At 45.0% G+C, this 27,440-nt stretch overlaps 1 long non-coding RNA gene across 1 annotated transcript in view; it reads left to right on the forward strand.

Moving 5' to 3' along the window:
• The first annotated feature begins 4,670 nt into the window (after positions 1–4,670).
• The window catches only part of LOC131279522 (uncharacterized), a 198,058-nt gene continuing 175,288 nt past the window's right edge, over positions 4,671–27,440 (forward strand). The window contains exon 1 of the long non-coding RNA XR_009186938.1: positions 4,671–4,914. This is a non-coding gene — a long non-coding RNA (uncharacterized lncRNA). The remainder of the gene's footprint in view (positions 4,915–27,440) is intronic.

Genomic DNA, 27,440 nt, shown 5'->3' on the forward strand with positions numbered 1-27,440 from the left:
GGGAATTTTCCGGAGGATCCCCCATGGCAGATGGCATCAGCAGCTTCATTAGGTGGCAGCAGCAGTAGCTTCCGTAGGTGCTGACTACTGCAGTGGTATGAGCAGAAGCATGAGGCAGCACTGCCTCCGCTCTGGTTCCTGGGCCTCGCTGGTGGGTGCTGGCAGTGTGGTGGGCGGGAGGCATGGTCACATGTCTTGCTACTCAGCAAAGACCCAAAGGCCCAGCCAAAACAACAGGGGGCAAGGAAAATAGTGGGCACCCCGACCCACTGAACGTGGAAGGTAGAGATGAACACAACGGCATGGCAGGGCCTCCCCTTTTCACCGTAACGTGTGGCGAGGAGCCTGGTCGCTCCTGCGTTGGCGCTAGAAACCAGCTGTTAGGAAGAGGCAGCTGGTGTCACCCTCTCCCTCACACTTTTAACCAAGCTCAACCCTGGTGACAAGGAAGCGTAAGGAAGAAATATCCCTTAACTTGACTCTCGAGTCTTCATTTTATGCTTCCTAACTTACATTTATGTTAGCATTTATGTTACTTTCACTGTGATACCACATATAACACGAAATTTGTCATTTTATCCATATTTAAGCGTACAATTCAGTGGCATTAATTACACGGGCAATGTTGTGCTACCATCACCTCCATCCGCTATCAAAACTTTTTTTACCACTGCAGGCAGAAACTCTGTACCCATCAAGTAATCGTGCCCCCGTCGGCCTTTTGACCAAATCGCGGCTGGCCGGTTTTCGCTAAGCCTCCAGGCCCCTTCTTGGCCACATAATTAACGTGCCGTATGTACGTGTGTGTGTTCAAAGGTTGTCCTCTTGCAGCAAGTGACACTGGGCACCGGCCCCTTCTTCAGGCCTGCGGGCTCCCCAGCATTCTCGGCCCCGAGCCGCAGCGTCATTGGAGGGTATTTGCATTTCTGGACCTGGACCAGGGGGGCCGTGGTAGAAGGGAACGGGAAGGGCTCAGGAGCCAGGCAGACCTGGGTGGAGTGCCGGCGCAGCCACAGGCCTGTGCCGTGGAGCCCGGGGCATGGCCCTGAGCCGCTGTCTCCTCGCCTGGAGGGGGCCGCAGGGTTCCTACCTATCAGGCAGTGCTGGGGATTAAAAGGCACCCCCCCCCCACGTGTGTGGAGTCTGGCACAGGGAGGAGCTTGGTGAGTTAGTTGCCTTTATCCTTTATTTCCTCTCCAGTTGGATGTCTTGAGAGATCACCTTCCTGTCCCCACAAAGACATAACTCACGTCAAGTACTTCGGCTCCGAAGACAAATACACAAATTGTTCAGCAGCGACCAATTTTGCGCCATGGCAACCTGCTGGTTTTCATTACCCGCCTTTCCCCTGTAACAGCTGCGGAACACTTGGCCTGGCCAAATGCAATTTCAGCCTGGTGACGCGTTCCAGATGTGGAGGTATTCTGCCAGGTGTTTATTTGGAGTGTGTAATGTGGCCTTTTAGCACACTCAGCCTTTCTTTTCCCCATCCTCCCTGCCCTGCCCCAAATGTTCTTTCAGCAAAGGCCGGGGCTCGGGCCCCCGGCTCCGTGCCCTGGGCCTGAGAGCCAGCCATGGAAGTTGGAGTCTTTGGAACTGGGCTTCCTGCCTCTTCCGGGGCCCCCGGCTCAGAGGCGGGGCCTGTTAACAAGCAGGAGAGCGGCTACTGCTCTGGGGAGTCCCATGGGCCCTGGGGCCTCCGCCTTCCGAGGGGGCCTGCGTCCTGCCTTCTGGGCCGGGTCTTGCTTGGTGGCTCGTCTTCCTGAGCACAGCCTTGTCCCTGCAGGAGGGAGGCAGTGCTTCTCTTTCGGGATGTGGATCGACCAAATGAAGAACAGTATTCAGAATCGAGGAGGCCAGCCTCGAACCCTGCACGCCGAAAGGCTCCCGAGCGGCCTGGACAGAATGAATTTTTCCTCACCCCACAGCGCCCTGGGTGCCTGCCTGGGCTGGGGATCTGGCTGTTGCCGAGTAAAACTGGGGCAGCTGTTATGAAAGGGCCGCATGTAAAAGTGGAAACATCTTTTCGGAAATTGCTTTTTTCCTTTTCCATAATCTTTGTAAATTTGGGACAAAGCCTTTGGACTGCTGATTTCCCCCCCACTCCTTTCCTTGCCTTATTTGCATTTGACTAAAAACCTTTGGGGTGATTTGTTGAAAGAATTGAGCAAATTTGGCTGGTATGAAACTTGGTTTAAGTTGCCATTTAATTTCATTTGACTTTTAACCCAATCTAGTCCACTGCATTTATATATTCAACAAATATTTTTTTCGAGCAGCTACCATATGCTTGGTCACTAGGGAAATGACTGTGAGCAAAACAAAGTCCCTGCCCTCATAGAGCTTTTGTTTTATTAGGAAAGAAAAACAATGAACAAGTAAAACAAGGGAATATATATTTTTAGGTTAAGTATGTTAAGCGCTAAATAAAAATAAAGCAGGATACAAGGATAGAGAATGGGGGGCTTTTCTTTTAGAAAACCCCCCAAACAGAAGCTTGAACAAGGTAGAAGTATATTTTTCTCTTGCAAAAGCAGGCAGTCCACTGCTGGTATGGTAGCTCCAAAATCATCAGGGACCCAGTTCCTTTTATCCTGTTGTTCCACCATCCATGATATGTGGCTTGCACATCATGGCCCTAAAGGGCTGCTCTGGCTCCAGCCATCACATCTATATTCCAGCCAGCAGGGAGGAGGAAAGGGAGGGAGAAGGGCATAGCTTTCTCTTGGAGGGTATTTCCTGGAGTTTGCACACACCACTTCCATTTTCATCCTCTTGTCCAGGACTTAGTCACATGGCCATACCTAGCTGCAAGAAAGGCTGGGAAATATTTTCTCTATTCTAGATAGTACATACCTAGTTAGAAATCAGGGTCTTTTCTATAGAAAAAAAATGGGGGAATGCCTATTGGGGTGCAACCACAGGAGGTGAGGGAAGGTCTCTCTGAAAGTCATCATCTGAATAGAGATCCGAATGATATGACTTTCAGCCAAGCCATTTAATTAATCAAATCTCAGATGAGTGCCTCCTCTGTGCTAGGAACTAGAGCTGCAATAATGACTAATACATGGTGCCTGCTCTCAGTGTTTGCAATGTAGGCCAGAGGTCACAAATGGATATGAGGGCAATTCTAGGCAGCAGATATAATTTATCTGGCTAACGTGTTCTAGCAGTTAGGAAATTTCACAGAAAAGTCAGGTTTCCAGCTTCTTCTACAGTTAGAAAAGATCTGGTAGTGCAGGATTTGCATTCCCACATGATTGGAGCAGAAAAGGGACTGACGTTTTCATGAGCATGAACACCCTGGTTTTCCCTAGTCTCCACTATTCCAAATTGTCCCACACTTGCTTGCTTCTCTCTTTTTCTTTACCTCTTTGGCCCCTACTAGCCAGGGTTGCAGCCCACGGCCTAAAGAGGGTGAAACCAATAGTTAAAATAAACAAAACAAACCAGTCTTCAATGATTTGACTATTCTTTCCTGCAGACACCATTGAGGATCCACATCTTGTCTCTTCCTGAAACCTTAAGTGCCTGAGTTCCAGTCAAATTCACTCTGAATTTCTGTTTTTCTTGATTCCCTGATGGATTAAGAAAAACATCAGCCTAGGAGTCAGAATACCAGAGTTCAGGGTCTCTGCCTTAGCACGGGTAGGGTGGGTGAGCTTGGAAAAGTCATGTCCTCTTTCTGGCTTCACTTTTCATGTCTATAAAAGAGGGCTGAGGGAAATCATTCTTGGTCTATCGGTCTTCCAGGATTTGGGGATGGTCAAACGAGATAACGCAGGTGGAAAAGCACTGTAAGTTGGAAGGCACGTTGGTGTGACAAGGAGCAGAAAGCCATCGCCACCTCAGACATGTTAACTGCAAGGTCCTGAAGTATCGCTCAGAAACGGAGCACGTCCTCGCTGACACAGGCTGAATTTCCCCTCCCCCCCTCCCAAATATATCTTGAGGCCCTAATCCCCAGTTCCTCACCCCGTGACCTTATTTGGAAATAGGGTCATTGCAGATGGAACGAGGCTAGTTACCATGAGGTCATGCTGGAGGGGGTGGGCCTTAATCCAAAATGACTGGCGTCCTTCCAAGAAGAGGAGAGGAGCCTTGGAGGGACCCTGTGACAACTAGGGCAGAGCCTGGAAGGCAGGAAGAGGCAAGGAAGGCTTTCTGCCCACAGATTTTGGACTTCTAGCCTCCAGAACAGGGAGACAGGGGGTTTCTGTTGTTTAAGACATCCAATCTGTGGTACTTTGTTACAGCAGCCAAAGGAAACTAAGACACTTGCCTCGAGGGAATTGGAGTTGGAAACCGGGAAGCTTCCAGGAATTGAGGCAGCTGCTTTCTTCCTTTTTTTTTGTATATCTGAGCCAGTCTCCATGTTCTTTGCCTACGGATTTTCTCTGCTTACTACTCATTACTTATGAGGCCAAACATGACTGCTTCAGCCCTAATGCTCCATGACCTTTTAGTTTAAGTGTTCGCCATTGCATGATGACAGTCTTTGTGTCTCTCAGTTGAGATTCTCAAGAGAAAGGTTCCTCATTGAGGCACCGGCTTCGCCTGGGGCCGGCGACCGCCCAGGGCCACCACCTGAGGCCAGGCGGGCAGCGTCACAGGGTTCCAACATGGCGGCTCAGGCCCCGCCCTTCAGCGGGGGCTGAGCCCGGGCCCTTTCCGGGGCAAGGACACCAAAGCACTCTCCTGTAACATGAAAGGTTTATTGACATTACAGCTAAGATGATTCTGGCAAGTGGGATGGAAGCCTCCTTCTGAAGAGACAAGACATTTGCCACAACTCTCTAATGGAAACATGATCACTTCCAGGTGATGACCATGTGTATCCAGGTCCTTTGAAAACTCACACCACTCCACAGAGCCTCTTCAGTCTACGGCTGTTGCTAGTTGTGCGTTCCAAAGGTAAGCAAAGAGACAGGCGAAGGGAATGAAATGAGGATTTTCATGGCCACTGGCTTGAGTGTGTCTAAGACAAAAGTTTTTGAACAGAAAAGCCTCAATTCATCCAAAATATTTTCCCTCTCTATTTTACTTGTTTACTTGTTCAGCAGAGAAACAGAGCAGAGAATGTTCTGGTACAAATAGCCTGAGGGAGTCAGAACTTTTCCAGCTGCCAGGAACATCCCAAACAGAGCCTAGAGTGTTCAACGAGCTTTGGGGACACTTAGAACCCGCATGGGTAAAGTAGAGATCCACGTTTGGGTCTTGTTCACGCCTGTCTCTAGCTGGGTAATGTTGGGCCAGTAACTTTACCTCTTTGAGTCTGGAGAAAAGGAATAATTGCTGGTTGGGCCTGAATCTGAACCCATGCTTGAGGTTAGTGCTAACAACCCATATCAGTTAAGATTAGACTCACATGAAGAAACTCAAGCGTTTTATTGTTTTGAGTAAAAGGCGATGATGAGGTGATGAAATCACCTGGGGCTCAGGCTCCTTCTTCCTGCTTTCTTCCTCACAGGGCTGGGATGTGGCCCTGAGCCCCATGGCCCAAGATGGCTGCTGGAATTCTAGCCATTAGGTCCGTGTTCCATGGTAGGAGGCGGAAGGTTGGGGCATGTCTGTAATCCCCTCCCTGTGAGTGTGGGCTGGAACTGGTGATTCATTTCTAATGAGTAGAATATAGCAAAAGTGATGTGATGTCCCTCCTGAGATTGGGTTACGAAAAGTCTCCCTCCCTCCACCTCTCCCCCTCCCATTCCTTATGAGAGAAAGTCAGCTGCCACATGAGGCAGCTGTGTGGAGACCCGGGATGGCCAATAGTGAGTGAACTTGGAAGAGGATTCTCCAACTGCAGCTTCACACAAGCTCATGAGCGACCTTGAACTAGAGGCGCCCTCCTAAGGCACCCCGATTCCTGACTCATGGAAACTGTGAGATAAGAAACGTTGGTTGTTTTCAGCTGTTAAATTGTGGGGTGCTTTGCTAGGCAGCAAGGGAAAACTGATTCACTCTGCAACTGCTTTCGAGACATCCAATGAGTTTTGGGGACACTCAACACGGAAATGGGTGAAAAATGACAGCCTGGCGGGAGACGGGACTTGGAACAGTCAGTGCATGAGCAGTGTTCTGGTCAAGCTTTGCTCAATTTCCCATCGCTTGGATATTTTCCTAAAATTTGCTTAGAGGAAAAGAATGAAGCCACGGCCAGCGCTCCACGCACGGAGCAGAGTTGACTCAGCACACATTCTCGGAGCCTGCCCTGTGCGCACGGGGCGTGGGATCCTGAGCTCCGGGGCCGGGGCAGGAGTCTGTGCACAGAAGGGTCCCCTGGGAGGCGCTGACTTTGCCCACCCCGAGCCAGCCCCGGGGCTGCTCAGCGCAGGCTCCTCTCTGGTCCGCGGGTAGCATCGATCGGCCCTGCTCAGAGGCCAGCACGCGCCTTCCTGCAGGTCACATAAGGGCCCACCCCCCGGGTGCTGGGGCCCAGCCGGGGGTGTGGGGGGTGCTTGGCCTGGAGACTGGAGCAGGCTGGTGTCAGCTCCCAGGCATCCCGGGCCGCTGCAGGGCACAGGCTGTACCTGTGGAGGGGATGACGCTGCAGCACAGGACCTGCTCCGTGAGCCATGGAAGAGGAGGGTAAATAATCCACATGGGTCCTGGTCACAGGCCTAGTCCAAGCTCATAAGAACCGCCTCCTTAGAAGAGTCTTCTTGATTTTTCATCATGTATAACTGGAGGGGGAAAAAAAACATCAAACATCATAAAACAGCATGAAAGTATGATCTCATTTAAACTATACACACATATACACAGGCAATTTCTTGAAGTATCAGCATCAGATGCCAATAATCTCTGGATAGTGGAACTTTGGATAACGTTTACTTTCTTCTTTATATTTTCCTGTAGTATTTTATTCTTTTTTTTTTTTAAACAGTAACCAACATTCTTTTAGGCAGAAAAAAACACAATAAATCTTCTTTTCATTTGGAAAAAACATTGTACATCTAGTGCTTTGTAGAGCTTTTTTTTTTTTTTTTAAAGATTTATTTATTTCTTCCCCCCCTTCGCTGTCTGCTCTCTGTGTCCATTCGTTGTGCGTTCTTCTGTGTCTGCTTGTCTTCTCTTTAGGGGGCACTGGGAGCCGATGCTAGGACCTTCTGGAGTGGGAGAGAGAGGCTTAATCTCTTGCTCCACCTCAGCTCCCTGGTCTGTCCACATCTCTTATTGTCTCTCCTCTGTGTCTTTTTTTGTTGTGTCATCTTGCGCCAGCTTTCCACTAAAGCCAACCTGCTTTGTGGGCCAGCACTCCTACACGGGCCAGCACTCCTGCATGGGCCAGCTTGCTTTCACCAGGAAGCCCTAGGAAATGAACCCTGGACCTCCCATATGGTAGACGGGAGCCCAATTGCTTGAACCACATCCACTTCCCTACCAGGTAATTTTACCTTTACCATTTCATTTAAAAGTTCATAGCTCAGAGTACAATTGTCCCCAATGCATAGATTTAGCTACTGAGGTTCAGAGAGGTGATGTGATTGGCTCATACAAGGAGAGGACCCTCCGTCCCACCCTCCTCCTTTTCCCTGCCCCCTCCCCTTTGGTGTCACCTCCCTAGAATTTTATATGACAGCATCGAGCCTATATAACTTGGACCAGCCATTTCCCTTCTCAGTATTCTCATCTGTAAAATGAGGCTAGTAATGGTATCTACCTCACAGGGTTATTATAAGGATTAAATGTGATAATGTGTGTGAAGCACTTAGCACAGCTTCTACCCCTAGCAATCAGTGTCTGTTAGCATTCTTTGTTCTTGGATGACTTTAGCGAAAGCACTTCTCTCTGGTCTGCTTTTTTTTTTTTTTTAAAGATTTATTTATTTATTTAATTTCCCCCCCTCCCCTGGTTGTCTGTTCTTGGTGTCTGTTTGCTGCGTCTTGTTTCTTTGTCCGCTTCTGTTGTCGTCAGCGGCACGGGAAGTGTGGGCGGCGCCATTCCTGGGCAGGCTGCTCTTTCTTTTCACGCTGGGCGGCTTTCCTCACGGGCGCACTCCTTGCGCGTGGGGCTCCCCCACGCGGGGGACACCCTTGCGTGGCACAGCACTCCTTGCGCGCATCAGCGCTGCGCATGGCCAGCTCCACACGGGTCAAGGAGGCCCGGGGTTTGAACCGCGGACCTCCCATATGGTAGATGGACGCCCTAACCACTGGGCCAAAGTCCGTTTCCCTGGTCTGCTTTTTCAACTTCAAAATAAATGGATTGGATCTGATGATTATTGAAAATTTTTCTGTTTCAGTACTCTGGTTCCATATTTTTTTCCATTACATGAAACAAAGTTGATTTCAAGAAGTTAGGTTGCAAGAAGCAGTTGTTATTGGTTAAGTTTTCTTTTTTGTTCAATTAATTCAATCACAATTTGAATTTATGAACAACTGAAGAGAGTCTGGGGGAAGAGTGTTCCTGGCAGAGGGAAACGTGCCAAATTTCTGCAACCAAGCAAGGGCTGGGCAGCTTTGAGGACGTGATAGAAGGAGTGAAGCCGGGGCCCATAGTGTGGGCTGGTGACTCTGGAAAAGGTCCTCAGTCACAGTCAAGGGAACGGGGCCCCCTGCCCCTCAGTGACCCTCCACACCAGATCACGGGACAGCTGAGGAGCGCTGAATGCAGGTGCTTTTAAAGGCCTGACTATATCCTCTTAGCTCGTGTTAAGTATCTGCTTTTGCCTATTTGTGTTGCCCTCAAGAACATGGGTGAGGTGTCAAGTTCTGCCACATCATAAATCAGAGGCCCGGCTGTGGCTTTTCCATTGCTAACAAGCCCACTGACATGTCTGTGGGAATTCCAGCCCTGGCTGAGCTGGCAGTGGGGGCAGGTGGGGGGGGGGGGACAGGAAGCTGCTGGGATGGCATTTTGAAGGTCCTTTAATTGGCATTTTGCAGCCAGTTAAGGAGGTACAGGTGCATAATTCGGGAGCAGCTGGGTCTTTGGGAAGCGGGGAGCTGTCTAGGACAGGAGGCCAACCGCGGAGGTGCTGTGGCTGGGGACCAGTGTCATGGCCTTTATTAATTAGCTGAGGATGACACGTCCTCTGCCACGATGTCACTGTGTGCCTCTGAGGGGACCCGTCAGACAACATTGACGGCAAGTGCAAAGAGTCACTTTTATTCTGTTGTCTGCTTTTTGAGGATGGGGATGGAACTGGAAGACAAAGAAAAGCAAAAACAAAACCCCAACCAAAAACCAGGCTAGAGGCTGCTGACTAGTGAATAAAGCCTTTGCCCACCTATGTTTCTTTCATTTTTCTTTTTCTTTTTTACCTCTCTGATAGAACACTGATAAAGTACTTCCTGCTCAGGGAGTGCTGGAATAACTCGGTCCCTGGGCTCTCCTCTGCCCCGAGCGCACCTCCGCTCACTGGGTGCTTTACCAACACAGTGGTTTGGTCGTGCCATCCCCCTTTTGTGACTCCCTACTGGATAAAGACCTTCACGACCTTGTCCTAACCCTCCCTCCCAGCCTCTCCTTGAAGTAATCCCATTCTCTCCCGGCTCAAATCATAGACGGTCAGAGCTAGACTGGATCTGGAGATCATCTAGTTGTTCTTCCCTAAAAAAATCCTGAGGCACTTGGGTTCCTTAATGTCTTTTCTCAAAAACCTGCCTCTGAATTTGGAGAGGGCTCTGGATTTAAACTAGAGCAGGGGTTCATAACCTTTTTTGTTCCACGGACCCCTTCGCCAGGCAGGTGAAAACCACGGGCCCCTACCAAGTCCACACTACACTTGTGTATTATTTAATAAATAGTTCACATCCACACCAATATGTCCCCACAAGAATAATGGTTTTTGAATTTCAATTCAAGCTCATGGAACCCTGGTTAAGAACCCCTGAACTAGAAGGACTTGGTTTCATTCCATTCTCTCTGCTTACATAGATGTTGAGTTGCTTGTCCAGGGGCTCTCTGCTGGCGTATTGCAGAGTCAGGGGTCAAAATCAGTTCTCAGAGATCCATGGCAGTGTCTTCACATTCCCACTTCCAATGTCCCAGCTCTGATTTAGAGCGTAAACTCCTTGAAAGTTATTCAATTTCATCTCTAGGCAGTGTTCTTTCCACAGGGAGTGACTCAAGCAAAATGCCAGGTAACCTGGGCCATGTGTCTCTTGGTCTTTAGGGTGCCACGAGAGCAACCTGATAGCTGTGGTCAACACTTCCAGTGTCACAGGGAGCATCTTCTTTTATTGGGGGTTTATTGATGAGCCTTTTGAAACATCCTCCCACTTTTAGGGAATATTCTCCTCCCAAATAGACTTCTTGACCCAGAATCAGATTTGTCTGTAGAATTCTGTGCTGGTTTATTTAGCTTTCCCATCATTTTGGAGAGTCCCACTCCAGCATCCAGGGAGTCATAAAGCCGGAGGGAGCACCTCCTACCCTCACCTCCACACGATCTGCTTCCGCATCTCAGGCCTGTCCAGTTTCAGGTGGGATTTGGTCAGAATTGACTTTCCCCTCACCGTGCTGGGTGGGAGGACTTAGATCCTGGATAGTAATGGATTCAGTCCACGACCAGCTGATTATGTTGGTTTTGTAAGTGGGACAGGGGAGGCTGGAGTTAGCTGGGAGTACGTTTGGGTGCTTGACTTGAGGCTCTGAAAGGGCTCTCCTGACTCAGCGATGATGGTGGTGGTGGTGGTGGTGGTAATGGCAATGGAGGGCATAAGAACAACAATTTGTTGAGCGTTCACTATGTACCAGGCTCATGCTAAGCGGCTTACATATATGATTCTTTTACATCCTTGTAACAATCTCATGGGACAGAGTCATTTTGTTGTTGAAAAAAGTGGAGGCTCAGAAAATCTAGGTCATTGCTTGTGGTTTCACAGCCAGAAGGCAGTGCAGCCATCAAAGACCAAGCCTTGGATTACCACGCTCTATATAACATGGTCTTGTGTGAGAAGCATGGACACAGACACGGTGAAAGGAACTGACAACACAAGGTTGTGTCAGAGCCCAAGGAAGAGTGTGGTTTCCTGAGGACCCCAATGTACCCCTAGTATCTGAGCATGGTCCCTGGGGTTGGACTGGACAGCTGAGTTGGAACCTGACGACCCCACCCCTGGCCAGGGCTGATTGGCCCAGGGATGGACACCTGATGCAGGGATGGTCAGTCCATTGCCCGGTCCACCACTTATCAAGCCTGTCCATGCACATTTGAAGTGAGATGTGGGAATCAGATTAAGTCGGTCTTGAGTCTTACCAATGATGAGTCAGAGTAGAAAAGAAAACTGAGCTCTGCTTCCCTGTGTGTTGATCTTCCTTCTGTCTATATGGCTGTCTTATCAGGAGACCCGGGTGAGGGACAGGATGGGAACGGATGTTGAAACAGAGAAGAGAGACTTGTTGAACTCCTGCTCTGTCCCAAGAGTCACAGTGATCTTGCTGGTAACCCTGGAGTCAGGAGGATACTGAAGGCCAGGGAGGTGCGACTTGGTTTCCCAACCAGTGGGTGGCAGCACTGGGCCTGGAAGCTGGGTCTGGGAAAGAAGAGGGAAGATTGTTTCACTTTTGCGTCAGGCATTTGGAAGGGAACGATATGCTTCAAAGAGATAAGCTTGGAATATATGTTGCTCTGAACACATAAAAGAAAGTAATCAGAACCACTCCGAATGTGCATATTTCATAGTAGTCATTAAGTTTCTCTCTGATTTACCCGTAGAGCTAGGGATTTGCCTATCTGGGTTTATAAGCAAATTTAAGATGTCTTAAGATTCCGTGGAGGTATCCCTCCCTGAAAAACTGGGTGGAGAGGGAAGAAAGGAGGCTGGGATAAAGCAATGACTTCAAGCTGAGCTGAAAGGGACCCCCTCCCTGCCCCCACGTTGCTGGCGTGAACTGCGCACACACCCTGTGGAATGCCCTTTGTCCAGTCCCGAGTCAATTTTCTCCATTATCGATGATGTGGGATACTAGCAACTCTGTTTATAATTCTCTGTGGGATTCGTTTCTCTTCTGTGTGGTGTAATCGTCATTAAATACTGGCTTCAGGAGAGCCGGAATGGTTGTTTTGATTGTTGTTACCGTGGCGACGAGTGGCCCATTGGTCCAGTGACAGACAATACTGTAAGTAAGCGTTCTTTGAGTCTCGTGTGACGCTCACAGTGCTTTCTCTTACATCGTCAATGCGAGTAGCAAGTTACGTGTTCAGGAGCTCACATCAGAGTCTTAACATGCCCAGACATAATCAGGGAAAGGCAGTGAGAGGTGAGCCGCCTCCTTTAGAGGCAAAGGGGCGGGGTCGGATGGCTGCTGTTGGTGGAGGAACGTCCTGTGAGGCCAAACAGACCCGGGCCCTGCCCTGCCTCTGCTTTGCCACCCTTTTCCCAGCCAGGGCCCCTGACCTTTCTTTTTCCAACAAGGTTATGCTCAGACTCTAAATTCCGCTGGAGCAAGCAGCACCAGTGCCTCGGAGATCTCTTCTCTGTCTCACACTCCTGTTCCATTCAAGCATTTGGTCTTAGAAGCCTTTTGTGAGGTCTGGAGCCCCGTTACTTCCTGTCGATAGGACCCTGCTGACCTCTCGCTGTCACTCTGCCATATGGTATCAACTCTCCAGCTGGGACTTCAGAGTGTCCCTGCTCCTTATCGCACGAGGCCCCTCATAGAGCACCCATCTGTTCACCTGGGACCCCCACTGTTGACTGTTTGCTCGACTCTAATTCCTTTGGACGTTATGCTTTGCTTAAGCCTTGCCTGCCTGGCTGAATGCCACTGCCATCTGAGCTTTTCCCCTCCAGAAGCTTCTCTAGTTCTCAAGGGCTGGGCGGAACCCAGCTCTGGCCTTTCTCTACCATCCGGCCTTCTAGCCAGTATCAGGCACAATTTGTTCATCTTTTTTGAAGTATGACATTAGGCCAGTGGGACAAATATCAAATCACTTTCTAGGAAAATATGGCCTGGGGTAACTGTGAAAAAGTATTTTATTTCATTGGGGCTTTCGGACTGCTTTTAAAGCAAAGCACCCAGCCATAGGTGAGTGCCCCAGAGATGCAATTACATGCCCTCTCTACTGCCTTAGGGTCCTAATACCCCTTTTTTTGAATTTGGAGTTTCAAGTAAACTTCTTTGCTCCCAAAGCATTACTGATTCCTTTTGGTTTCCAGAATAAAGTTCAACACCTTCTCCAGTCGGTCCTCAACTTGCCTTCCCAGCCTGTGGAACTGGCTTATAGGATGACTGAATGAGTTTGGTATAATCAGAAAATAGCTTAACTTTCTTCAACCTTTAGTGCTCTGTCAGCACTTTCCCCTGCCACCCCTTGGGGACAGATCCCATGACTTTCATGGTCACTTTCAGCTGTGGGCGAGTTTGCATTTTCAAGTATTAAAAGCCCAATCCAAACCAAAATCCTGATCCCATATTCAGTTCAAAACGTCCCTCATCCTTCCATTCCCTGCCCTCAGCTCCATCTTGACCATGGCCACTTTGCGGCATTCTGGCCACACTGCCCTCCCGATAGGTCCCAGAACACAGCAGCCACGTCTCATTGCAGAGGCTGCTCTTAGCTCTTAGTCCCTCCCTGGAGTACTTTCCCATAGCTTGCCGAGGGACGGGCCCTTCTCAGCCTTTAGGTCTGAGCTTGTGTCCTGCCTTTTAAGGACCGATCCTGATCACCCTGTCTGAAGTGTGTCCATGTTCAGGTTTCTAACATGTAGTGGTTCCTTCTGACCTCTTTTCACCATTTTAATTAGTTGTTAATTTTTTTTTAAACTGAGTTTTCTCCCAGTCTAATGTTAACTCCAAAAGGACGGAAAGTTGAATTTATGTTGTTTAGAGTTATATATCCACAGCTTAACCTCATGCCTGTCCCATTGTAGGTATTAAAAAATAATTGTTTAATTAATAATGAATTCCTATTTGACATCAAACCCCAATAGTGTACCTGACGGCCAGATAATAGGTTGAAACATATGGAATTGCTGACAACCTCTTTTTGGCCCTGAAAAATGGCAATTTCATATACTTCAACCTAATATTTGAAGTATCCTCATTAAAGTAAAAATCAAGATCAAAATGACTGCTTCCTCCATCAGCTGCTTGTTGTTGCAGTCATCATTCCCAGTGGCAGGTTATATCTTGGATCTCTCAACTTGTAAATATCCTTGCATGCAAGGCAGGCACCCCCACCAGGGGCTTCCTTCCAGCTTCCTAAGAGGCACTCATAACGAAACCTGTGTCCATATCCAATTGCAATCGATTTGGTCAAATAGTGTACACAGTTTGAACAAGTCAGCTCATCCTTGAAATCTGGTAGATCCAAGGCAGCCGTTCCTTAAATCCTCAGGTAATAAGTGTTTGCTTTCAAAGCTCCAGAAAGCAGCCTCTAACCATAGATCCTAATATTTCCAAGAGAGGGATCTTTTGTAATATCATGATTATGGCTGTTTAATGAATACTTGCTGTATGCAGCTCTAACCAAATAGTTTACTTTTCATCTCTGCTTTAAATAATGTCTGGAATATAACAAAATAGTTAAAATATGTTGGATGTTTCCTGAACACTACTTGAACTTTCTCATCTCCATATCTTTTTGAAAAAGGCTTTCCCACTCAACAAGTGAATGGTTAAACAAATAAATTCCATGGCACATCTTTCCAATGGAATATTACTCAACAATGAAAAGGAACAAACGATTGATGCATGCAACTTGGATGGATCTCAAGGGAATTGTACTGAACAAAATTCCAAAAGGTTACATACTGCATTTATATACCATTCTTGAAATGATAATATTACGGAGATGGGGAGCAAATTAGTGGTTGCCAGAGATTAGAGATTGGGCTAGGGAGAAAGTATAAGTACTCAATTTTCTATTGTGTCAGTAAATGCTAGATTGTAAATTGCATAAAACAAAGGACCATATCCATACTCTTAACCTTTGGATACCCAGTACTTTACCTCTTGACAAATGTTACTTTAGTAAATGCATAACTAATTTATCATGCATTAAGTTGCATGGCATAGTAGCAAAAAAGTTATCTCTTAGAAATGTGTAATATCCATTATGTAAGATCAGGTACAATAAAGTTGACTTAGAATAATTGAAAAATTGATATTTTGCATTTTTTTCTTCAGATAAAAATGGTTTTAATAACAAAAATAAGACATGCAATAGTAAAGGGATATTTTCTTTCTCTTTGTCCAAGTAGGCAGTGATGGGCTTTAATTGCCATTTTTTTGTACAAGAAGCTAAGGCTTTCCGAGATTCCATGATTTGCCACTTGTTATGGAGTAAGCAGAGGGCCAGGACACAAACTACGGCCTTTGGAATCCAAGTTTGGTGCTGGTTCTCTTTGCCATCTCCCTGAGTGCCACAGTCAGGTGGTTTGCCCAGTTGTATTCCTAGTGCGGTTCTGGCAGTGAGAAGCAATCAGCAAACCATAGATGAGTGCCCGAATACCTCTCCTGGGCCAGCAGCAGAAGCATCCTCTCAAAACTGTTAGAAATGGAAATTCTCAGGCCCCACCCCAGACCTTCTGAGTCAGAAACTGGGCCTGGGGCTCAGCGATCTGTTTTAACAAGCTCCCCAGGTGATTCCCATGTATTCCCACACTTGGGAACTGCTGGTCTAGGTTACCATGAGGCATACTTCCTGCTGTTCTTCATTCAGTCTGGCCTTGGTACCATGTGGCAGGAAAACAAGAGCACACTGACACCCCTTTCAGTGATGATCTCTCTTTCAGCTAAATGACAGCAAGCAAGGTCAGGTCACCAAAGTGTTGCAACTGCATGCGCTATACCTTAAATTTAAGGTAATGATACTGTGTCTTTCAATATAGGATCAAAGACTAGAAATGCCTTCTTATGTTACCTTGGATTTTTCCCAGTGAGCATTTCAATAGGGATGGAGGCCATGGTGTGCTTTTCTCACAGATGAAATTAATAAAGAAATGACTTTATCCATTTAAGCCTCATCATTCTATGCAGTGTCTGGGACTGGCTGGAGATGGAGTGGTGTTATCTCAGAGAACACAAACCCCATATACTTATGAGATGATATGGGTAATGACGGAACTACGCACGAGCTACCAAGCAGTAAGGAGAAGGACACTGCCTCTGTGTGTGTGTGTGTGTTTTGTGCAGGGCAGGGTGGGCTCATGGAGAGGTGGACAGGATTTCACAAAGGCCGACGTTCTAGAGGTGGGTTTTAAGATCGAGGAGTCTAGCAGGTGGACAAGGAAGAGAAGAACCCTGCAGGCAGTTGAACAGAGCATGCAAATCTAAGGAGGCCTTAAAGTGTGTGGTGTGTGTAGGGACCGGTGGATGGCTTGGTCTTGAGAGTGTCCGGAGTGTTTAGAAGTAGCAGACAGTGAGGCCTGAGAAGGAGCCAAGAGGCAGCTCAGGCCTCTGAATGGCCTCCTAAGGAGTTCGCTCCTGATCCCGTTGGCTAGTGTTTCCCAAAGTGCATACAACATTGAGCACTGGGTTCAGGGGATTGCATTTAGGTGATCTTTGAAAAAAAAAATAGAAAAAAAAAAAGGATTTCTCTAGTGCAGTAAATGAGAAAAAAATTTTTAAAAAGATTTATTTATTTATTTATTTTTCTCCCCTTCCCCCCACCCCAGTTGTCTGTTCTCTGTGTGTTTTTGCTGTGTCTTCTTTGTCAGCTTCTGTTGTTGTCAGCAGCACGGGAATCTGTGTTTCTTTTGTTACGTCATCTTACTGTGTCAGCTCTCTGTGTGTGCGGCACCATTCCTGGGCAGGCTGCACTTTCTTTTGCGCTGGGCAGCTTTCCTTACGGGGCGCACTCCTTGCGTGTGGGGCTCCCCTACACGGGGGACACCCCTGCGTGGCAGGGCACTCCTTGTGCACATCAGCACTGCACATGGGCCAGCTCCACACGGGTCAAGGAGGCCCAGGGTTTGAACTGCGGACCTCCCATGTGGTAGACAGACGCCCTAACCATTGGGCCAAGTCCGCCGCCCAATGAGAAAATTTTATTAGGGTTTCTTCTACAAAAACTTCCCAAGCTTTTAGTATGCAAACGTCATTGACAATACACAAGATGGGATTCAAAAGGCTTGGTAAACTTTCCGATGAGCATCTTCAACATCCGAAGTTCCTCAAGAATAGGCATTGGCAATGCCACTGTACACAAGAGGAGAGGATTATTTAGACTTGTCTGTCTTAGGGTAAAATCCAAGACCTTAACATGGCCTCCATGGCCCTACAAAATCCAGCCCTGCCAGCCTTTCTGACCTTGTCTCCCGTCATCTTCTTCTGGAACACAGACCAAAGAATTTGTTAACATATTTCTATGGCTGCTCTCAGACTCTACCAGCTGAGTTGAGTAGTTGCAACAGAGACCCTATGGTCTGAAAAGCCTAAAATATTTACTCTTTGGCCCTTTACAGTAGAAGTTTGCCCACCCTGCTTTATATTTTCGGTGTTTATTTCTTTGTCTGTCCCTCTAAGAATTTCTAGATGGAAGGGCTTATGTTTTATTATTTTTGACCAGTTCATCTTTGTGTCTCTAGTACCTAGCACAGTGCTTGGCATATAGAAGGCACTCAATGAATGTGTGATGAAAAAAAATCAATGAAACTTTGATAGTAATCATAATGACTGACCTTTGTACAAGGCTTTGCAGTTTCACACATACTGAACCATATTATGTAATCTTCCTTTTTTCACATTATGTAATCTTCATTCCAACTCTGTGATGGGCAATCAGCATTCCTGTTTACATATGGTCAATCGTGATTATGTGCAAACTCCATGTTTGTGAATTTACCTACTCACTAAAATTCACTTTGTAACCTCAGAATCAGTACTTGCAGCACTTTTGTGGTACTTTGTGGACATGTGCTAAGAGATAAAAAGTTTGAGTTGCCACAGGCACATGTTTCCAGCTGAGATTGAACTAGGTGATGTTTTGCCTTCTTGTTTCAGCTCTTATACTGTGAACAAGTGTGCTCTTTGTGGCATATTTAATGCCATGCTTTTCACACTTTTGTGCTTTTTGTTGGTGATTTCACTGTTTAAAATGGCTCCCAAGTGTAGTGCTGAAGTGCTATCTAGTATTCCTAAGTGCAAAAAGGCTGTGATGTGCCTTATGGAGAAACACATGTGTTAGATAAGCCTCATTCAGCATGAGTTATAGTGCTGTTGGCTGTGAGTTCAATGTTAATGAGTCAATAATATATATTAAATAAGGCGAGTTTAAATAGAAACACATAGAAAAAGGTTATATATTGATCAGTTGTCAAAAATGTGACCAGAGGCTCACAGATCTTGACCCTGTATTTTCCACAGGAACAATGGTTCAGTATTCGCTAATTCAGTGTCTGTGAAAACTTTCTAGAACATTACTGTGAATAATGAGAACTGGCTGTTTGAGGAAGCAGAGGCTCTGAGAAGCCAAGTGATTTTTTCAATGTAACACAGCTGAGGTGGGGATAAAGATTAGGTTTCTGGGGTCAAGTCCCATTGCCCTTGGCCATCTCCATTGCTTTCACTACCAGACCTCTATTGGAATTTCACTGTGACTCACCTGCCCTTTGGCTGCTTCCCCATGTGGGACACTCTTTCTGTGGTTCCTCCTGTCTCCAAGCTGCTTTCCTAGTCTCTTGCCTCCTTCTCCCCACTCATTCTTGGCTTAATGGCTGAAGTCGCTTATTTCCCAGGAAGCCAGCAAATAGTGGTGTGTGGTCCTCTATAGTGTGACTGAGAGGGGGTCCAGCAGAAGAGAGCCTTCCTCCAGGCCCTTTACCACTGGGATGCACAGACCCTTCTGCCAACAGGGCTCCATGCTCAGGAGGTTGGGGCACCTGCAGATCGACCTGCCCAGGGATGCCTTCTCATCTCTCACCTGGGACTCTCTGAGCTGATTGACAGGCATTGTTTGCAGGAAAAGTATTACACTGAGGACCCCTGAGAGAAAACGAAGTCATTGCTTGTCTGAGAGTGATTTATTCTTTCATTAGTAACATATTTGCTATCTTTTCAAGTGATAAGTTAGGTTCTTACGGCAAATGCTTTTGTTCCTAACCTGGTTCAAAGGAGAGGCCTACACATCACTAATAGCTTTTTTTTTTTTTTCCTTGGTGTGCATGTTTGGTCAACTGACCAACCCCTCAAACTCATCACTATCCAAAAAAATGTTTGAACTTTATTCTTGGGCTGTCTAGTTGTCATACGATATGAGACAAGCCTTTAGAAGGGGCTGCTTTATAGCTAGCAATTTGGCTTTTGAAGGTGGTACAATATGCAAAAGAAATTATGTGAGGAAAAAAAGCTAACACCTTCTCCACCAAAATTGCTACATGAGGTCCAGATCTGCGTCTCGTGAAATGAAATCTGAGATCATAAACATGGTCCGCACATCTGGACTCTTGCCTGTGGCAGATCCTCTAACGCTTGAGATGTTATAGTGAAGCAAGGAAAAGAACATTTTCCTTGTGTTTAGCCTTTTCACACTTTACCCCATTACCACAGCCTCATGAGTGGAGGTGATTATTATCATCAGTTTACACGGTAAATAACTTGAACAAAGCTAAGATTCAAACTCCGCTTTCCTGCCCCAGAATCTCATCATTCTCTGGCTGCATCTTGCTACCATTCCAAGCCAAGGATATCAAAGAATTCACCGAGAACATGTAGTTTCACTTGGGGCATAGGAAAGGATTCTGGTTCCTCAGTCATGAGAAGAGCCATTTGTCCTGTGTGGGTGGACTGGCAGCGAGGTCGGAACTGAGGGCTGGATGCTGACTTTTAGAACACTGATTTGTGTCCAGTGGACGGCTCGAAGATGAATGGTGACCGATTGGCTATTTATAACGGTCAGTGATTCAGGTTGCCACCCTTAGGTCTCCTCTGATAGCCTTTCTTACTTCTGGGCTGGAAGATGAAGGACCAGGAGTTGGTTTTTTTTTTTTTTTTTTTTTAATGTCCTGTTATTTAGTTAAGATGAGCCATCTTTCAAATGATTTACTTAATTTGTGTTGTTTTAAGCTTCCATAAAATGATGGTTTCTCCTAATCTTCCCATTTCTGCCCACACCTCCATCTGCCTCCTCCTCCGGATGCCCTTCCTCCTTGAGCTCAGTAAAGTGTGCTACCCTTCCCACTGCTGGCCGCGGATGCTCGGGGACCCTTGTGGTCCTGAGCACTGCTCTCCACCTCTTGGTGATTCTGCAGCTTCCTGGGCCCCTGTGGCTGGATGGGGCATGTGACGAGTTCTGACTCAGTGGACTGGAGGTTGGAGTGAGGTGTGTCACTTCCATCCCAGGGCATTAAATTGTTGGTACAAGAGACTTGAGGAGCTTTTTCTATTCTCTAGCATGAGTGCCAATGTAACATTTAGTGTTTGAAGGCACTGGGACTCTAATGGGTTTCTTTTCTTTCCAACAAAATATAATTTAGATTATTCTGACAGATACAGTAACTGTTTACTGAATGGATCTGGACACTGTGTTATAACTGCTAATGGAGTCTTCTTAGGTCTTATTCATAAGTATAATCATGCTCTCTTTGACCTGCTAACTCCTAGGGCCTTGTTTTGTCCTTGTATAATACTTTTCCTGCTCCTTTTTTTTTTTCTTCCAGCAAATTAATCTTCTTATGTGATTTTAACTACTACCTATATTTATGGCAAAACATCATTGTTCAGGTAAATTAATTTGAAGTCAGATAAGCCTGGGTTCCAGATCTGACTCTACTCTACAGGGACCTTGTGTAGATTGCTTAGAAGTGTCAGTTTTCTCATGTGTACAGCTGGCCTGCTATTGTGCCTGTGTCATCAGATCACCAGTGAGAATCAAATGAGATCAATGAGAGCAACTTCTGTAAACCATCAAGAATCATGGGAGCAAGTGTTTTAGAGAAACTCTGAACCCTCCTCCTAGCAGTGTACTGCCATGAACTTCTTCATGTTCAGGATCCACTTTGCGTGGCCTTGTCCTCTAAGATGATCTGCCTCTCCATGTGCTCAACCACTTTGTTGTGGCTGTGTTTGCATCACTGATGCCTTGTCCCTAAGGTTCGCCCCACCTTCTCGATCTGTGGCTGGCCGCATCTTTATTTCCCTATCACTTCTTCCTGATGATTCACCTTCAGTTGGTTTCCTCAGCCTCACCTCCTTCAACCTGGTTGCCATCCCCAGGCCCTGCCCTAATGATCTTATTTCGCAATTATGACAGCAGAATCCAGATGTACACCTCCCTCTCTCCAAGTTCTCCTTTGACCTCTAGCCCACTCTCAGCAGTAAAAACAAATTTTCCTTAATTTCACTTAGCTTGCATCAGCCCTCTCCTTAGAATTAAATACTTGCTCCCAGTTGCTTCTGTAAAATAAAGACGCACTTGTGCACACACATAATTTTTGCGGTTATTACAAAAGTAATTCATGCTTGATGTCCCAAATTAGCAAAATACAGAAAAGCAAATAGAAAAATAAACAGATCATCTATTAGCCCATCACTTTAAGATAATCATTTTAAACATTTCCCTTTTTTCCATGCCTCTGTATTTTATAAAAATGTTATCCAACAGCCATACTTTCATGCCTTGTTTTTACCCTTAGTAACATATTCTGAGCATTTTTCATGTCAATAAGTACCCTATTCAATGAGTCAATGGCTTCAATTTGGTTTATTGAATAGATTTACCAAAATAGACTTAGTTAATTCCCTACTATAGAACATTGATTGTTTTCTGTTATAAATAACACTCTGAAATATATTCCTATCCCATGTGTGTTTATCATTTTTGTAGTGTGTGTAATGAATCTGTAGAGATGGAATTGCTTGAAGAGTACCTAAATTTTAAGACTTTTCATATGTATTACCTTTCATAAGGTGTGTACCAATTTGCATTCCCAGCAGTAGACAAGAGTGTCAATTTCCCATCCCTTCACTGAGTTACATAGGCTTTGCTACATCTATTGGCAACATCCCCTATCATGAACTTTTAATTTGAGTGGTTTTGATTACCAGTCAGGTTAAACATTTGTTCATATATTTATTGACTATATTTCTTCTTTTTGAAAGCTACTCCTTATAGCTCCCTCATTTTGATAATGTGGGGCTAATCTTTTTCTTAATGCATTATCAAATCACTGTAATGCTTTATTTAAGTTTTCTAGTTTGTCATTTGCTTTTTCAATTAAGAGGTTTTTTATTTTCAGATATTTCAGTGTATCAATATTTTCCTTTAAATTTTCTGACTTTGCTCAGACTTTGTTCTGACTTGTTATATTTAAGAACTGCCCTGTATTTTTTTTTATTACTTTCATGGTTTCTTTAAAAACATTAACTCTTGAATACAACTGTAATTCATTTTTGTCTATGATGTAATGCAAAAGTACAACTTAATTTACTTTCACACAGTTAATCCATTAATGCAAGACAATTTCCCATGGAAAGTAAGTGTTTTGTAATTTAATGTATTTTTAGATAATTTTACTTGGGACTGTTTCTGAGATTTTTATTCTACTTCTTTGATCTTTGTTTTCTGATATCTGCACAGCAATATTTTATTTATTATAGATTTATCCTACATTTTAAAATCTGGTAGAATAAGTTTATCCACATGATTCTTCATTATCAATATTTTCTTGACAGTTTTCATGCATTTATTTTTCAGGTTCAATTTAAGAATAATTTTCTCAAGTTCCAAGAATACCATTATAATTTTGATTGAAAGAATTGTCTGTAAATTAATAGGAAGCATTAGTATCTTTACAAAGTCTGAGTTCCCCTCCAGGAACATGGAATTTCTCTCCATTTATCCAGATCTTCATTTATGTCTGAATGTAAAATTCTGGTGTTTAATGAATACTGCTCATTAAGTTTTTTAGTATGTACTTATATTTTTTTTGGTTACTTCTTTTGAATGGGATCTTCTTTTATCCTGTTTTCTAATTGATCATTGCTGATCCCATTCAACTATTTTTAGTAGGTCTAATACAAATTCTCTTGGATTTTTCTAGGAGGAAAATCTTAGCATCTGAAGATAATTATAATATGATTTCCTCCTTTCAACTCTTTCTACCTCTTATTTATTTTTCCTGTCTTATTGCATTGATTAAAATTTTTAAAGCAAGTTTGAAAAATAGGTGTGAGTGTTAGCAGGTCTGTTTCAGCCCTAGTGTTTCCCAGTTAAGTAAATTATTGGCTGTTACTTTCAGGTAGTTACCCTTCTTTCTTATATTAAAGAAGTAGCTTTATTTTATTTTAATTTTAATTTTATCTTATTTTATTATCTTGAATGACTTGCATTTTATCAGATGCCTGTTTGGCATCTTTTGCAGTGATCGTATGGTTTTTCTCCTTTGACCTATTGATGCGATGAATTATATTAGTAGATTTCCTTATATTAAACTATCCTACATTCCTGGAATAAACTATTCAGTCATTCTGTATTAGTCTTCAAATACACGGCTGGATTTGATTTGCCAATATTTTATTTAGGTTTTTTGCTTCTACATTTGCAAGTTTGGCCTATGGAGGTTTTTTTTTTTTTTTTTTTAAGAGTAGTATCTGTGCCAGGTTTTGACTTCAGAATTTTTCTGGCTTTCAAAAATAAAATGGGATGGTTTTCATCTTGAATCAATTAAGTGACATTCCTACCATGGACACAAAAGCTCTCAGTGTGGTGCAGTGTAAAGAATACAGGACTGGGAATTAGAAGCCCTAGGTTCAATTCCTGGTTTTGCTCCTAGTATTTTCTCCATAAGTAAGAGCAAATTATTTCATCTCTCTAAACTTCAGCAACGTCAACTTTAAAATGGGAGCTATACCCAGTTTCTGTCCTAACTACCTTGTGAGATTGCTCTGACGATCGATGAGCTAATGAGGATGGAAACACATTGCAGAGCTGGGACGCAGTATTATTGACTACCCGCTCCATGTGGGTGCCGTGTGCGGCATTTTACATAAAGAAGCATTACTGAGAATGCTCACTGTACGCCTCACAGTGAGGACACCCCAGAGTCTTGCTGCTCAATGTGGTGCCTGGGCCAGGAACATTGGCATCAGGCGGGGTGGCAGGGGCAGGTGTTAGAAGTGCAGAATCTCCAGACTCACCCACTGACTTGGAATGTGCATTTTCCCAATTCCTGCAAGATGATTTGCATCCACACTGAAGTCTGAGAAGCACTGATCGCTCCTAAACCATAATGGTGCAGATTGTTCCTCATCAGAATAGAAACACAATGATATCAGTTAGAAATCATTCCGATGATGACTCTCCTGCTCAAGCTTCTGATATTCTGGATGAGATGGCTGCTCCGTCGAGACTGTGAATGTTGTCATTTAGAGCAAATGCCATGGATATGCACACTACATTCCAGTTCAGAGGTGACTGACTATTTTCTGGAAACTGAGTGAAAATGACCCATCCATTGTGAGTTATTTTCTAGCATGTCCAAAAGTTAAGAATAGTTTTAGTGCCTGCAGATGTCCTCTTCCCTAGGGAGACTCAGTCTTACTGCATTCCCATCACTCAATCTGTAGGAATTTTTCAGCTGATCCTATGAGCAACCACAAGCCTTTCACTGGGGTGAAGATTATGATTTCATTTTCATCACAAAGACTACGCTAGTCACTTCTCAAGCGTGCTTTGGCTTCCACCAAGAGCAGATGGCTGCATGTGCTAAGCTTCAGTGCACACCTTCATATACATATGCGCATGTACATACATGGTTAGAGAATGTCCCAGAAGATCATGGCGGGAACAGAAACCATGACAACCAAGCGATCAACAAGGATTCCCTCCGTGGGAGTTCTGCAGGGACGTGTAATGTAATCGAGGTAACTGTTTGCGGGCTGTGGCTAGCAGTTGTCATGGAGACAGGCAATTGAGTGAGGGAAACCCTCCTCAGTGACGTTGCCAACAGCTGTTTTATTCCTTTGGGTTTTGTACGCAAGCAATTCTTTCACACCCTGTGTGGGAGGGAGGCACAAGTGTGTCCCTTGCTAAGCTGGGGAAGCAGAGGAGAAAGTCCAGTGTTAAAATATTCCTACTCATGGCAATCTTCCATGGTGGTGAAACCATTTCTCTTGGTCAGAGTTTAAATGGACAGATTTGAAATGAACATGCATCATGTCAAAGATGCTTCATTTTAACCCAAAGTATAGCAATTTCTGGGAATGTGAGGTAATTCCACTGTGTTAGAATTTCTTTCCCAGTTCAGATATTGCATTTATGAGTCTTTCCTTAACTCCCTAGGGCAGAAATAATTTCTTCTGAGGCTGCACACATCCAGAAAATGGATGAGAAGTCTCTTACAACAGTTTATATTTTATGTTGTAGTTTAGGTCTACCCTTCGTCTCCACTACTAACTTTGCTGCCACCATCTCTACCTAGGATTGGGCTCATGACCTTGCCAATCTAATATGACCATTGAGTCTAGAACAGTGCCCAACACAAAGGATACTCACAGCTGTGTTGTTTATGTATCATTGTGTAACAAAATACCATGAATAGTGGCTTAAAAGATACATTTGTTATCTCACAGTTACTGTGGGTCAGTTGCATAGCTGGGTCCTCTGCTCAGTGTCTCACAAGGCTGCAGTTAGGATGTTGGCTGGCCTACATTCTCATCCAGAGGCTTGACTGGGGAAGAATCCACTTCCAAGCTCATCAGCTCATTGGCAGAATTCATTTTCTCCGGCATGTAGGAGCTGAGGGCCTCAGTCCTAAAGGCTGCCCACAGTTCCTTGCCATGTACTTCTCTGTAGGCACTTGACAACATAGCAGCTTGCTTCTTTAAGGCCAGCAGGGGAGCAAGAGTGACCCCAGCCAGTGTCTTACACAATGCAGCCTAACCGTGGCAGAGGCGCCCCATCACCTTTGCTATGTTCATAGTTGGGAGCAAGTCATAGGTCCTGCTCACCATCAGGGAGGGGCTAATACAAGGGTGGGGACAGCAGGAGGTGGGGATCATTTTAGAGTCTGTCTACCATAATGATCCTTTACAGTTTGTCCAATGAGCTGGGCATTCAGGCACATCGGAAATGGCCTCGGACCTATGCTTCAGAAGTTGGTCTAAACCCTAAAGTGAAACACACCGACATTCTTTTTTTTTTTTTTTAAACCAAGTTAGAAGCAAAATGCTTTTATATCTATTAATGTTAGTACCATGATGGCAATATAGGCCCAAAAGCTCTCTTTAATGGTCTTGAGGAAAACATGGAGGTGGGGGACCATCTGGCCAGAACCTTCCTGGGAAAGGGAGGTAAGCACTAGCATGTGTGGCATCCCGCATCCCAAATAAGGGTGGCCATTGGCAGGAGAGCTAGGGCAAGTGTCTTTATGAGCCTCTGTGCTGTGCCACAGGTGGAGTAGGGAAGTGGGAAGTTGCCAGACCTGGAATTTGAAAACCTGCACTCCCATTGCAGTTTGTCACTTTCTGTGTGACTTTTGGGCAGGTTACTTTGCCTTTCTGAGCTTTAGTTTTGTTTTCCGTAAAGTGGATTTGCAAATAAATCATGTCACAGGGCTCTTACGAGGCTCAAATGGGATAATGAATGAAATGTGAAAGCTTTTTGTAAATTGCAAAATTCTATGCAGATGTTAGCTGTTTATCAGAATATTTTGTCCTATTATAACCCACCTGAGTTACAGCCTCCCTGTGGTTATCAGTGAAAGGTGATCTTTAAAGCACAGAGTCACGGGAATTCAGAATAACCAGGTGCATCACACAGTGAATGATGATGAGGATGATGAAAACATTTGCATAGTTTGAAAGGTCGACCACTGTATAGGAGGAATTAAGGAGACTGATCTGGCTGGAAGTGGATGCTAAGAGATTTGTCTGGAAGTTGCTTTTGTATAGAGTGCACACCATTTAAATTTATGTCCTGTGTTCATTTGGGGTAGCTGGGGGAAATTTTGGTGAAGTCAGTGGGGTGGGAGGTGGGGTTTATACCACTCTTTAAAAAGGAATTTTGGGTGCCTGCTCTTCTGTTTCTATCCCTGTTTTTCAAGGAAATTGAAGTTCAGTGAGGTTAGTTAACCTGCATAATGGGTCCACAGCTGGGATCCCTTGCCAGGCCTGATCTGATAACCCTGAGATAATGTAGGTGGCAGGGTTTTGTGAACAGTACAACCCCATGGAGATGTGTATCATTATTTCAGTCACATTTAAACAAGAGAGGCAACTGAAGCCCAGAGAAGTGCAATGGTTTTCTTAAGGCCATGCAGTTTGGAAGCAATAGAGGAACCTAGAATCTGGATTTACCCATTCCCAGAATGTAGGGCCCATGCCACCATATCTATTGTATTTAGGGGTGCTTTCTAGTCCAGCCCCAAGCCCTCTTCCCTTTTAAAGAAAAAACTTAATAAAGGGCAGCTAAGCAATGGACTAATGGGCCTCAGGAGAGGTTAGGAAACAGACTTGTGAGGCAATCATGAGATAGCTTTCAGCGAAACACATGATCTTGATAACAAAAGGAATACTGAAATAAATTTCTTTGAATGCTCTTCAACCTA

This window comes from Dasypus novemcinctus, chromosome 8 (assembly GCF_030445035.2).
Source record: "Dasypus novemcinctus isolate mDasNov1 chromosome 8, mDasNov1.1.hap2, whole genome shotgun sequence".
Taxonomy (NCBI): domain Eukaryota; kingdom Metazoa; phylum Chordata; class Mammalia; order Cingulata; family Dasypodidae; genus Dasypus; species Dasypus novemcinctus.